Raw genomic sequence first — 12,500 nt, forward strand, 5'->3', positions numbered from 1 at the left:
CAGGTCCAGGATCTTTCACTTCATGCTTGAGGTCTTGGTATTTGATCATTTTCTTGATTTTTGCATCGTTAGTCAAAATCACCGGAATTAACACCTCAACTATCAATGCCTTCTTCTCTTTTTTATTTGCACCTAAGTATGATATCTGGTTGCAATGCTTTGTTCTCAATGTGATTATAAGGTCATACATGAGCTTCAATGTTTTCAGCGATTGCTTTTGGTTCATTTTCCCACAAATTTTCTGTAACTGGAACATGAAAGTTTTTCCAGATGCACCAGTGGATTACTTTACAAACTCCGTTGTGTTGTTGTGTGTACAGCTGTTCTGACGCATGTTTTTTTTTTTCATGTTCAGTTATGAAATGTCAAATATCATTCTTTTTGCTAACCCAACCTCCACCCATCACCTGTCTTTTTTTTCCACTCCTATCCCCCATCCTTTTCTCATTCTGTCACCTCTACGCTCCCCCTCATAAAATGCAGCACTCTCCTCCCACACCTCTGTTGCTCTCTCGCTGTCCGTGTGTGTGTGTGTGCGTGTGTGCGTGTGTGCGTGTGTGTGCCTCTCTCTCTCTCTCTCTCTCTCTCTCTCTCTCTCTCTCTCTCTCTCTCTCTCTCTCTCTCTCTCTCTCTCTCTCTCTCTCTCTCTCTCTCTCTCTCTCTCTCTCTCACACACATATCCCTCCCTCCTGAAGTGAATAGCAACGTTTGGTGAGGTGTCACTCTCCCCACCTCCACCCTAACTCCACCTTCCCCCTGTGTGTCTGTGTCTGTCTCAACCCCTGCCCCCTACTTTATTGACCCGTCAACAAAGCGACAGGTTGTATTTGCGAGTTAGAAAATAAAAAGCAACGGCATTGAGAAAATGATTGACACCCGTGACTTAATATTTGGTATCACAGCCTTTGGACAAAAATAACTGCAGTCAAGCACTTCCTATGGCCATGAAGGAGCTTCCTCCACCTCTTGACTGGCAGGTTGTCCCACTCTTCTTGTGCAAACTGCTCCAGTTCTCCCAGATTTGAAGGGTGCCTTCTCCCAACTATTCAGATCTCCACACAGGTGTTCAATGGGATTTCGATCTGGACGCATTGCTTGCCACTTAGGACAATTGAGCATTTTGTGTTGAACCGTTCCTGGGTGCTTTTTTAAAGTGTGTTTGGGGTCATTTTTCTGCTGCAAGTTCCATGTCCTTCGACAGAGACCCAGCTTCCTGACACTGGGTTGAAATTGCACTCCAAAATGCCTTCGTAATCTCCTGATTTCTTGATGCCATGTACACATTCAAGACACCCAGTGCCAGAGGCAGCACAACAATCCAAAAACATCACTGAACCTCCTCCATGATTGACTGTGGGGAAGGTATTCTTTTCTTTGAAGGTTTCATCTTGTTTTCTGTAAACATAGAGATGTGCTTCACCAAAAAGCTCTAATTTGTACTCATATGTCCACAAGACATTCTCCTGGAAGGATTTTGGCTTGTTCAGGTGTGTTTTGGCAAACTCGAGTCAGGCTTTCTTATACCTCTCTCAGCAATGGGGTCCCCCTGGATCTCCTCCCATAGAACCCCCTTTCATAGAGTTGGCGACGGATGGTGCAAGTTGAAACTGTCGTACCTTGTGTCTGAAGGTCAGCTTGAATCTGTTTGGCAGTTGATCGTGGTGCTTTCTCCACCATTCGAACAATCCTCTGCTGCAATCTTCGATCAAGTTTTCTCTTGCGGCCACATCCAGGGAGGTTGGCTGCAGTGCCGTGGGCGTTTCACTTCCTGATAAAATTGCATATGGTGGATACAGGAACATCAAGGTCTCTGGAGATGGACTTGTAGCCTTGAGATTGTCCAAGCTTGGCTCCAATATTATGTCTGACCTCCTCAAACAATTCTCTTGTTTTCTTTCTTTTCTCCATGCTTATTGTGGGACACACAGTGACACAAAACAGCAGAATGACTCCTTTTCTCCATTCAAACTGGTTGAATGAGTGATTTTTATTTTGCAGGCACCTGCAACTCACTCAAGGTGAGTCCAGTTCCAAAGTAAAAGGAGAATCACCTGCTTGAAATCTAATTGTCTCACAACTTCTAAAAGGTGCCAATAGTATTATCCAGGGCAGTTTAGTATTTCTGTGTGAAATAAGCTAAGATTTAGTGCTTTTTTCAAATTTTTTGTTTTGTTCACTGCAAACCAAAGAAATACATTTGTGGACAAAATTTCTTTTTTTTAATTTCAACAATTTTCTGGAAGAAATAGTGCATTATCTGAAAAAAGTGCAAGAGTGCCAATATTTTTGGCAACGACAGTATATGACCGCCTTTCTAATCAATAAATCAAACTGGCACACTTCATGGTAATGTCACAATTTAAACAAGTGATGCTACAAAAACCAAGCCACTTGCCAGTGCTCTTGCAGCTTGAGGCGATAACAATTAAGGTCTTCACCTATAAGCAAGGTAAGCTTCCTGATGATAACTCGTTGGCTCAACCATTCAGAGACGTTGTACAGATTGATCCCAACATTCACCTACAAACCAATATTAACTGACAAAGAAGCCCAGACAGGGCAAAAATAGTGCAAAACATAGCATGCCCCAAAACAGAATGTGTATGAGGTTTCAGCAGCAGTCCAGAATCACGAAGGAAAGCAGTCATTCTACAACTACAACCTGAGACAGCAGGACAGCATTCATAAACTTGAGCTAAGCCTATAACACAAAGGTGTCGTACAAAAGACGCCATTTTCTAAGGTAACCTCGACTTTGCGTCCACAGTAAAACTTACAATGTCAGAGGCTGCAAAAAAAACAAGCAAATTATGGATTTTACATGTCATGGTGCCCGATTCATTGGACATGGGGTTTCAACCAGAACACACACGGTGATCCACCAGCAACAGCAGTATATGCAGGACAAAAATAGTCTGATGGGTTATCACAGAATTTACATAGCCGTGGTTGTTGTTGTTTCCTATGCAGCCTGTGGCTGCTGGTTGTATTATTTTCTGGAAGTGTGGCAGTGCCGCTGACGCCAGTAAACTGGTACTCATTTTGCCGACCTCGAAAGGATGACAGGCTGAGTCAACCCACCTGGTAGTATTTCAAAGGCATGACAGGGGCTCAAACTCAAGACCTTAAGATCTTAAGCCAGTCACCTTAACCGTGAAGTCAACACCAGGCTTATTGTCATGGTATCAGTTGTTTGAATTAAATTCAAATCAAATGGAAGACCAAATAGGAACAGTCTTACATTGGAGTAATCAGAAGGAACCTGAACAAGCAAAAAGAAAAGATGAAGTCATCAGGAGGAACCTGGATAGGATTCATATTTCAGCTGCTCCTCCTCTACACTCAAACAAACCCAACCAGGCACAGCCAAGTTAGCCTTTAAAAACATAAATAAATAAAAAGAACCTGGAGCAAAAGAATGAAATAATTCTGGCTGCCAGACCAGGCATCAAGTTGAAATTTAACACATGTATTCCCCATCACAACTCGATCATAAATGTGAGATTACACGTCAATTGATCAAGCTGTTTCAGAGAAAACATTATTTAATATTTTTCTTCAATTCAATATGGCTGCCAAACCATGTGACCCATCAATTATTCCATCATAAATTTGTACACCCATGGCTTGGGGAACATTTGTGTGAAGTTTCCCCTCGATTTGTCCAGCTGTTCTGGAGAAGATTTTTTTATCTGTTTCAGGATAAATCCAATATGGCTGCCAAATCATGTGACAATGATGTCACATGTGTGACATGAAACTCCCTCCATAGACACCCTCCAGACCCAAATTTTTACCTCTGTAGGTGAACCTTTTGTTCCTCATGGAGAGATGGTCATACGTATAAAAGTTTTTCCTTGCTCTGTTGCCACTTCAGAGAAGATCATCTTTCAAGGCTGTATTTTTTTGAACAATATGGCTGCCGAATCAGGTGACCGAAGACGTCATCAATATTTTTCTGTGGACCATTTTATCTCGAGATGACCCTCAAAACTTTTCATACTGATCAGATGTGGCATTTTGCATATGCAATTATGACGTCATAACAAATCAAACTTATTCCCCATGAGTACTTGCCATGTGCCAAGTTTCAATTTTTTCCATGGGGGAGCTTCAGAGATACAGGTGGTCCAAAGTCTTTCCATTTTTCCAACATGACATCATAATTATGATTAAAACATTCTACATGAGCAGTCGCAACGATGGTGAAAATTTCAAAAAAGGAGATGGGCAGATGGACGGACGGACGGACGAACATACGAAGACAATACCTTATTCGGAATGTAAATTCCAGAGAAGCCAAAAACATAGGTCAATACCCCTGAGAGCTCAACTGGTAGCGGCTGGATAAGATAACCAGTGAACCACTGGTAGGCATGTATGACCCACAAAATTAATAACGGAGAAGTAAACACCTATGGATTCTTTTTTAATGCCATGAACAAACTTTGGTACATCACGGGTGATAAAGGTTGTGGTCAAGATTCATTGAAATTGTGTGAGGTTTCAGAGAAGAAAACAAAGACATATTTTTTGGGGGAAACCCCCCTTACACGCCCAGAGACCACACCTTTTTAAATGTTATGAACAATGTTTGGTACATCACGGGTGATGAAGGTTGTCGTCAAGTTTCATCAGAATTGTGTGTGTAGTTTCTGAGAAGAAAGGAAATACCTATTTTGGGAGTGGGGGGGGGGCAACCCCGCTGTAAGCCCCCTGAGACCACGATTTTTTGAAATGGCGTGAACAAACTTTTGTGCATCATGGCTGATGAAGGTTGTGGTCAAGTTTCATCAGAATTGTGTGTGTAGTTTCTGAGAAGAAAGGAAATACCTATTTTGGGAGTGGGGGGGGGCAACCCCGCTGTAAGCCCCCTGAGACCACGATTTTTTGAAATGGCGTGAACAAACTTTTGTGCATCATGGCTGATGAAGGTTGTGGTCAAGTTTCATCAGAATTGCAGATGTACTTTCTGAGAAGAAAAGAAATACTATTTTGGGGGGTAACCCCCTTTGACCCACTTAGGGTCAGATTTCATTTATAATGCCATGAAAAAAAATTTGGTACATACACGGTGATGAAAATTGTGGTAAGGTTTCACCAAAATCGGTTGTGTAGTTTCAGAGAAGTTGCAAATATTTGTGGATGGACGGACAGACGATACGCCCTCCCACAAGCTCCCCAGAACAAAGTTTCAAGTAAGTAAAAATAGGGGCAATGCCTCTGGGGGCTCACCTGATAGTGGCTGGAAAGAAAGCCAGGGAACCACTGGTAGGTGTGGATGACCCCCAAAAAAAATATGCAACAGAGAAGTAAATACTAATAGATTTTTTTTTTAATGCAGTGAACAAACATTGGTACATCATGGGAGATGAAGGTCGTGAAGGAGATGAATTATGTAATTTCGGAGAAGAAAGCAAATAACTATTTTTGGGGGGCAACCCACTGCCCCCCCCCACAGGTGACCCACTTTGACCCGAATTTTTTTTCATGGTGTGAACAAAGTTTGGTGCATCACAGGTTATGAAGGCTATGGTCAAGTTTCATCAAAATTGTGTGTGTAGTAGTAACAGAGATGAAGTGTCAAGTGCTTGTGGACGTACGGTCGAAAGGACGACACCATCCAATAAAGCTCCCCAGAACTACGTCCCAGATGAGCTAAAAACAGAGCAGAGTTGTATTGCAGAGTACCAAGAAACACCACCAACAATGCAGTCACATCTTCTCCTTAAAATGAAAATACCAGAGATAGAAAGTATTCTACAGGAAATGAATTTTTGCTGCAGAAAGCAAGTGCAAACAGGCCATTGAACTGCGCAAACGCAAACCATAAATGAGCCCCTGAGAAGTAAAATTGGCTCCACCACACAATACAACTTTTGATATCAAGAGGTATCCAAAGTTCAGGTTCGTATTTAGAATCTCGTTCAGCTCCCACTGAACAAATATCACAATCAGATTCAAACTTTTGATCAGAACTGCCATGAACACCAAATCTTATGCAGACCTTGATTGTTAACGATCGTGCACTTAAATCAATTTAGCTCCAGACGTGGGATAAACCGGTTTACCTCTTGGGAGCTCAAATTTCGATACTTTTTTCCTTCCCTGGATAATTGAAAGATGGGTTTTTCATGTTAAATAATACAATACATGTTCCCTTCCAAGGAACTCGAACAGAGGAGGAGGCCATTAGGGTTAGCGTGAGTATTGCCAACTTATGTTTGTTTCTAATTTGCCAATTCCCGTATAAATAAGCAAACTATGTGGAATGTCAGTGTGACGTCACATAGATCCTTACGGCTCACCCATGTTGTGGAGTGAATAACCGAGCAGTGCAACTCCTCAACTATATACATTTAGCTAATTGTTATGAATAACAGCGTATGCTTTGTGTAAGCATGAGGTAATTCAATTATAATAGGATTATGCGCTGATGTGTATGTATAAAGCAGAAAACATCGCTTCCTAATATGTGTGTCTACAACCACTTTTCCCCAAAATTCCCTTTTAATGTGCTTTCCTTTGTAATCTGTCTTGTATGTCCTTTTATCAGGGAATTCAGTCTCACAACGCAGGTATGGCACAATTTTGGTGCAAAAGGTGTGCCATTGGACATTTCCCCAGAACATTCGGGAGGCTCAAGTGAGGGGGACGCCTTCATTGATGGCCAAGTCAAAAATCAGTGTGAAGAGGAGTGCCGTGGAAGTCAAAGGCTGTGGCACATTCCAACGGGGATTCCAGGGGGATTCATCACTTTCTTGCGCAACCTGTGACTGCTGGTTGCATCATTGCTGGGAGCATGGTTGTGCCACTGATGCAGTACTCTCCTGTTTCCAGTAAGCTGGTACTCGTTTTGCTGACCTCAGAAGGATGGAAGACAGGCCAAGTCAACCCCACCTGGTGTTATTTAACAGCATGACAGGGGCTCAATCTCAAGACCCTAAGATCTTAAGCCAGCCATCTTAACCGTTAAGCCAACACCAGGCTTGGGAGATTGATGCAGGTCCAGTACAGTTGGAGAGCTTGCTGTTCTGGTTGTGCTCCTTGGTTGAGGTATTCAGCTCTCCTTTGGTTTGTGATTCCTGGCACCTGTTCCGTGATGATTTGTTTTGCCAGTCGAGCTCGAGCTGTTTCAGCTGTCGACATGGCAGGGTCAGAAAGCTACGGAGATCCCGACCTGCGACTGCAGAGACGCCAGTCTGACTCCCAGCTTCCCAGCCTCATGACAGTCATGCAAGCCACGTCTGGGTCAAGACGGGTATTCCATTGTCCTGTCTGTTCTCCCTGGTCTTTCTCCTGTGCCTGGGGCTCGATAAGGACCATCCGTATGTGTGATAACCCAGGGCATGTATTTCTTGTAAATAGTACTGACATAATAGATGCTCACATGTCTCTTGTTATTTCCTACCCGAGTTTAATAAATATAAACAATTCAATTCACAGGGTCTCATTAGAGTCATTCGAGTCAACACGATCAATAAAACTGTTCAGTTTTATAAGTCCTCTAAAGCAGTGTTTCCCAACCTGTGGTACGCGAGGGCCTTCCAGGTGGTTTGCGAGCACTTTCGGGCTCAACCTTTAAAAAAAATGAAAAAAATAAAAAAAACGACGGATGGGGCTCTGTCTATGCTCGGTCGAAAGTCAGGGTTTCAAGCCCATGTGAAAGCTGTGTCACCAAACGCCACCGGTGTCCATTGTTTCATACACAGTTTCACCCTGAGCACTAAGTGACTAAGGTACTCCCTCCGAATTTGTTATCATGCTTGAACCGATGAATCAAAATAGTTAATTTCGTCAAAACATCCGCCCTGAATACTCGGCTGTTCAAACTGCTCTGTGAAGATGTCGGCTCCAACCGCACCTGTCTCCTCTACCACACAGAGGTTCGCTGGCAATCCTGGGGGAATACGACGAGGCGTTTCTTTGAACTGAGGGATGAACTCCTCGTATTCTTCACGGAGAAAGAACACGATTTTCAAAAACATCTGGAGGACGAGGAGTTTATCTCAAGGTTGTCCTACCTGTCAGACATTTTTGGGGTCTTGAACCACTTAAACCTGTCGTTCCAAGGGCCCAACTGCACTGTCTCAGACTTCATATCGAATCTGGGAGCATTTGTCCGGAAGTTGGACCTCTGGATCAAGAACGTGGAGAGCAAACAATACAGAATGTTCGAATTCCTGACTACCCTTGAGAGCGAGCCCAATGATGAATTTTTCCCAATAAATCGTCCGTCACCTCTCACTGCTCAAGACTGAGTTGATGCATTACTTCCCAGACATTACATGTTTGTGCTTACATCACCAATCCGTTTTCCGTTGAACCAGGCGATCTGCCTGTCGGGACCGGGGAACAAGAGGAGCTCATAGATATCCAGGCTGACGAGACAGCAAAGACGAAGCTACAAGGAATGCTCTCCTATGAACTTCTGGGTGACCATGGCCTCCTCGTACCCGTCACTAGCCCGTCACGCTGTTCCCCAGCTACTGATTTTCCCCTCTACATGGGAGTACGAGCAGGGGTTCTCAGCCATGATGACCATCGAGTCAAAGAGCCGAAACCGTCTTGCTGCGCCCGGGCATGATTTCCGATGTGCTGTGAGCAAAGTTATGCCCCGCATCGACCAGCTGGTGGAGAAGAAACAGATGCAGCCCTCGCATTAAATTTTGTTCTTTGTTGACAGTTAGTTCATTTGTGTGTTCTACGTGTGAATAAATTGATATCTTATCGAATCGAGTTTTTCTGGAACCAGGTGGTACGCGGCGACGGTATGGGGGTATGGGACCTCCAAGTCGTACTCGATCAGAAAAGGGTTGGGAACCACTGCTCTAAAGGATGGATTTGGCAGGATGATTAGCATCCATTTCAAACTCTCCATTGGGCATGACAAACTGCTCAGCAGGTGCCAGCATCAGTTTTAACCTTCAAGAGGCATGTCAGCAGTACAGCTGCACTCGAAGCAAATGATGCTACCTGCAGCCATGTGCTACGCATTGGAGGGAGAGGATGATTCAGGAAGGAGAGGGAGAGAGGAGGAGGAGAAGAAGGATAAAGGTGAAAGAGGAGCAGGTAGTCAGAGGATAAAAGCAGGGAGATGGAGGGTATAGAGAACAGGTGAACCCACGGTGAGCAAATGTGTTTGTCATGATATTCCTCATACAGTTCTGGGTCGATTACATCCTGACTTGCTACATAGGATCAGCATGACACTAATTAATATGTCTGGGTGTTTTTATATTTGTCAGCGGTCTTGTGGGGGGGGGGGGGCAGGGGGAGGGAATGAGGGGAAGACGCAAATTCTCTTTGTAAATGTGTATCGTGTGGCACCACTGCAGGTGGGAGAGGGTATTACAAGTCACCATCCTTTACACTCATTCACAGTACTGTCCCCACATTTTCCAGTGCAGTGAGGTGTTTTGAATTATGCAGCAAGAGATATTTTGGAGAAGTATTTTGAATTACACATTTGAATGAGGGTAACACAACCTCCCTGGCCGCTCCCGAAGGGAACGGGTGCTTCTAGTATGTATAAGCACATATCAATATGTGTGTATGACATGTATAATATTGCACGTATAATATGTGTACAATCACAATTTGTGTGTGCTTGTGTACACACGTCCCCAAAGTTGTGACGATGTAGACCCGCACAACCTACCGGGTGACCTTTAGGGTAGGCCTGGTCTCAGTCTCTTCCTTCTTGGTCTCTCTCATCCTTCCGAAATGGGATAGAGTCGGGAAAACCCAACAAGTTGCAGGTCAAGGCCAGGGCGGCAGGCCGCGTCCCAAACGCATGTCGATCGAAGCAATTCTGGGAACCACTTGCACAGCCAACGTCCTCACCAAAACTGCCATCCTCGGCTCAGTTCTCGCTTCCATAGAAGTCGTATTCAGTGTGGTCCTCGATCCCACAAAACTCAACCTCGTTGGTCCTCAACGGGCAAAGCTTTGCAAGATGGAGTCACCCGAGCTCAAGCCTTCTGTCCCAAGCAGCATGGGTAGGTTTACCAAATTTTAACTTTCAAAAAAAAAAAAAGAGGACACTCCACATCGGCAGTGTCATTAGGTGTGTTCTCGACCGAAATACATTTTGACTGCAATCCTCCGGTCTTCCAGTCGAAAGACTGAATCATTACTGGAAATATTGTGCTTGTCCGAGTCCACACAAGATTGTCAATCAATACAACACCTTTTTTGCCAAAGAGACATACGTACCAGCTCTCCATCCCAAGCACTCAGCCTCCCATTCTTCTCGACCACTTCAAAAACATGAAATCTTGTCTTTAGTTCTGCATTGAATTTACACTTTTGTTTTGACATTGTGAACGTCAGCTCTTGAAGAAAATCAAACAAGTGTGTACGGTACGGACTCAGAAAAGACTGAACCGCAGATCGAGCATGCCACTGTGTTCTCGTTCTCTCGTTCTCTCTCACCGCGAGGTTGGACAGGAAGATGCGTGAGTGTCGATGTTCGAACACAGCCATTACACCATGACGGAGTGGACCAGACTTGTACCAAACTGTTCTGGTCCAAAGATTATATAACCACATTTTATCACCATAAGATGTACAAAAAATGGTTGAACCATTTAAATAAGGTAAAAAAGTATGCCAAATCTTAAAATGTATCCACTTTGAAAATGCAATAGTAAAGAAAAATGGCAAAATCCTGGACATTTAAAAAATATTTTAAAAACAAAGCTGGATGGAGATTTAAGGACCAAAAATGAGGACATGTCCAGGAAAAACTGGTCGTATGTTAAGTCCCGGCAGGCGACAGGGCCAGGCCGTGTCACAAACGTATGTCAAACGGCATGATACCGGATATCTCGTGTGCTTTCCTCGTTCCCATAGAAGCTAACGCTTTCGTTTTGGCTTGGTCTTCGCAGCCTTCAAAACTGGTGTATATGACGTTCCCCTTGGTCCTTTCTGTCAAAGGCGATAAGGAGGTGACAAAGCACGGTGTGTGTGTGTGTGTGTGTGTGTGTGTGTGTGTGTGTGTGTGTGTGTGTGTGTGTGTGTGTGTGTGTGTGTGTGTGTGTGTGTGTGTGTGTGTGTGTGTGTGTGTGTGTGTGTGTGTGTGTGTGTGTGATCTACACATGGGGTTTCCGAATGTGGAGTGGAGTTCCCCAGGGTGGTCTCAAAGCATCCACCTTCATTTTGGGAGGGGAACATATGTGAAGGGATCACTAAGGCTCAAGTCACATTTGCTCTATGGCGAAGATACGGCGACCGTACGCCCTCTGAATTGACAGAAACATGTGGTGGCCGCAGAGTTTCTGCGGTGGCCTCAGGGTGGCCCGACGCCGTTTGGCTATATTTTACAAGCCGTAGGGGTCGCCGTGGAATTATAACGCGGAGTTATAACTTTTTTCATTTCTACATTCGCCGTAGCAATTCGACAAGCCGAAACAAAAGAACTGGTAAAAAAGAAAAAGAAAAAAAAAACACTCGTTAGGCCGAGGTCACATTTGCCATGGCGGCCGTGGGGTCTCCAAAATCTGCGGCCACTAACAATTATAACAATTATATAACAATTTCCACGGTCACGCAATGTAGCAGTCACATACGTTTATGTCACATACGTTTACACATATATATATATATATATATATATATATATATATATATATATATATATATACATATACATATATATATATATATACATACATATACATATATATATATATACATACATATACATATATATACATACATATACATATATATATATATACATACATATACATATATATATATATACATACATATACATATATATATATATACATACATATACATATATATATATATACATACATATACATATATATATATATACATACATATATATTGTTGTGGTTACCAAATTCGCAAACCACCATTCAGGTCCCTTAGGTGAGGTATCTCGGTAAGTATATGTGTAGTTAGGCCCAAACCCGTTGTCTAGTGGGAATACATGTCATTCATGCGTGCTGCGACTCTTCAGGATAGCCGTTTTTCTTTTACTATCTTTATTTTGGACCAACCGCCATTGTTACCACCACCAACCACAACATCAACCACCCACCGCGGCGCCGCTTCACGTCACACCTCGCAACCGTCGCATCGCCACCGTTCTTGCGCCGCTTGTGGGTACCGGTGTTGGACTCGTGCAGGGCGCGCGCCGAACAGCGTGTACAAAACCACGGATTTTCATCTCCAAAAACGGATCAAAAACGACACACGCCCACGTTTGTTCCGTCCAATCGGTGAGCGAGGGGCGATTTGGCCCCGCCTCCAGGGCGTTGGAGGGCGGTCGCTATATGCAAATTTATGGATCAAAAAGCATTCACGCCCACTTTTTCTCAGGCCAATGGGGAGCGAGGTGAAAGGTCGAAGGCAGGGGGTCAAAGATGAGAGAGCGAAGCCACGGGGCTTATATAAGCGACCGCGTTCGTCAAGTCAAGAAGAGTTAAGACTTCGCAGTCGGTGGAGTTGGGAAGAAGAAGCAA

At 43.8% G+C, this 12,500-nt stretch overlaps 1 long non-coding RNA gene across 2 annotated transcripts in view; it reads right to left on the reverse strand.

The window, feature by feature from the left end:
- The window catches only part of LOC147029630 (uncharacterized), a 178,044-nt gene extending 166,470 nt beyond the window's left edge, over nt 1–11,574 (reverse strand). For both annotated transcript variants that reach the window (XR_015055986.1, XR_015055979.1), the window contains exon 1: nt 9,662–11,574. This is a non-coding gene — a long non-coding RNA (uncharacterized LOC147029630). The remainder of the gene's footprint in view (nt 1–9,661) is intronic.
- Between the last annotated feature and the right edge of the window lie 926 nt (nt 11,575–12,500).

The sequence above is a fragment of the Eptatretus burgeri genome, chromosome 3 (assembly GCF_056783735.1).
Source record: "Eptatretus burgeri isolate ZD-2024b chromosome 3, Ebu_testis_v1, whole genome shotgun sequence".
NCBI classification, from domain to species: Eukaryota; Metazoa; Chordata; class Myxini; order Myxiniformes; family Myxinidae; genus Eptatretus; species Eptatretus burgeri.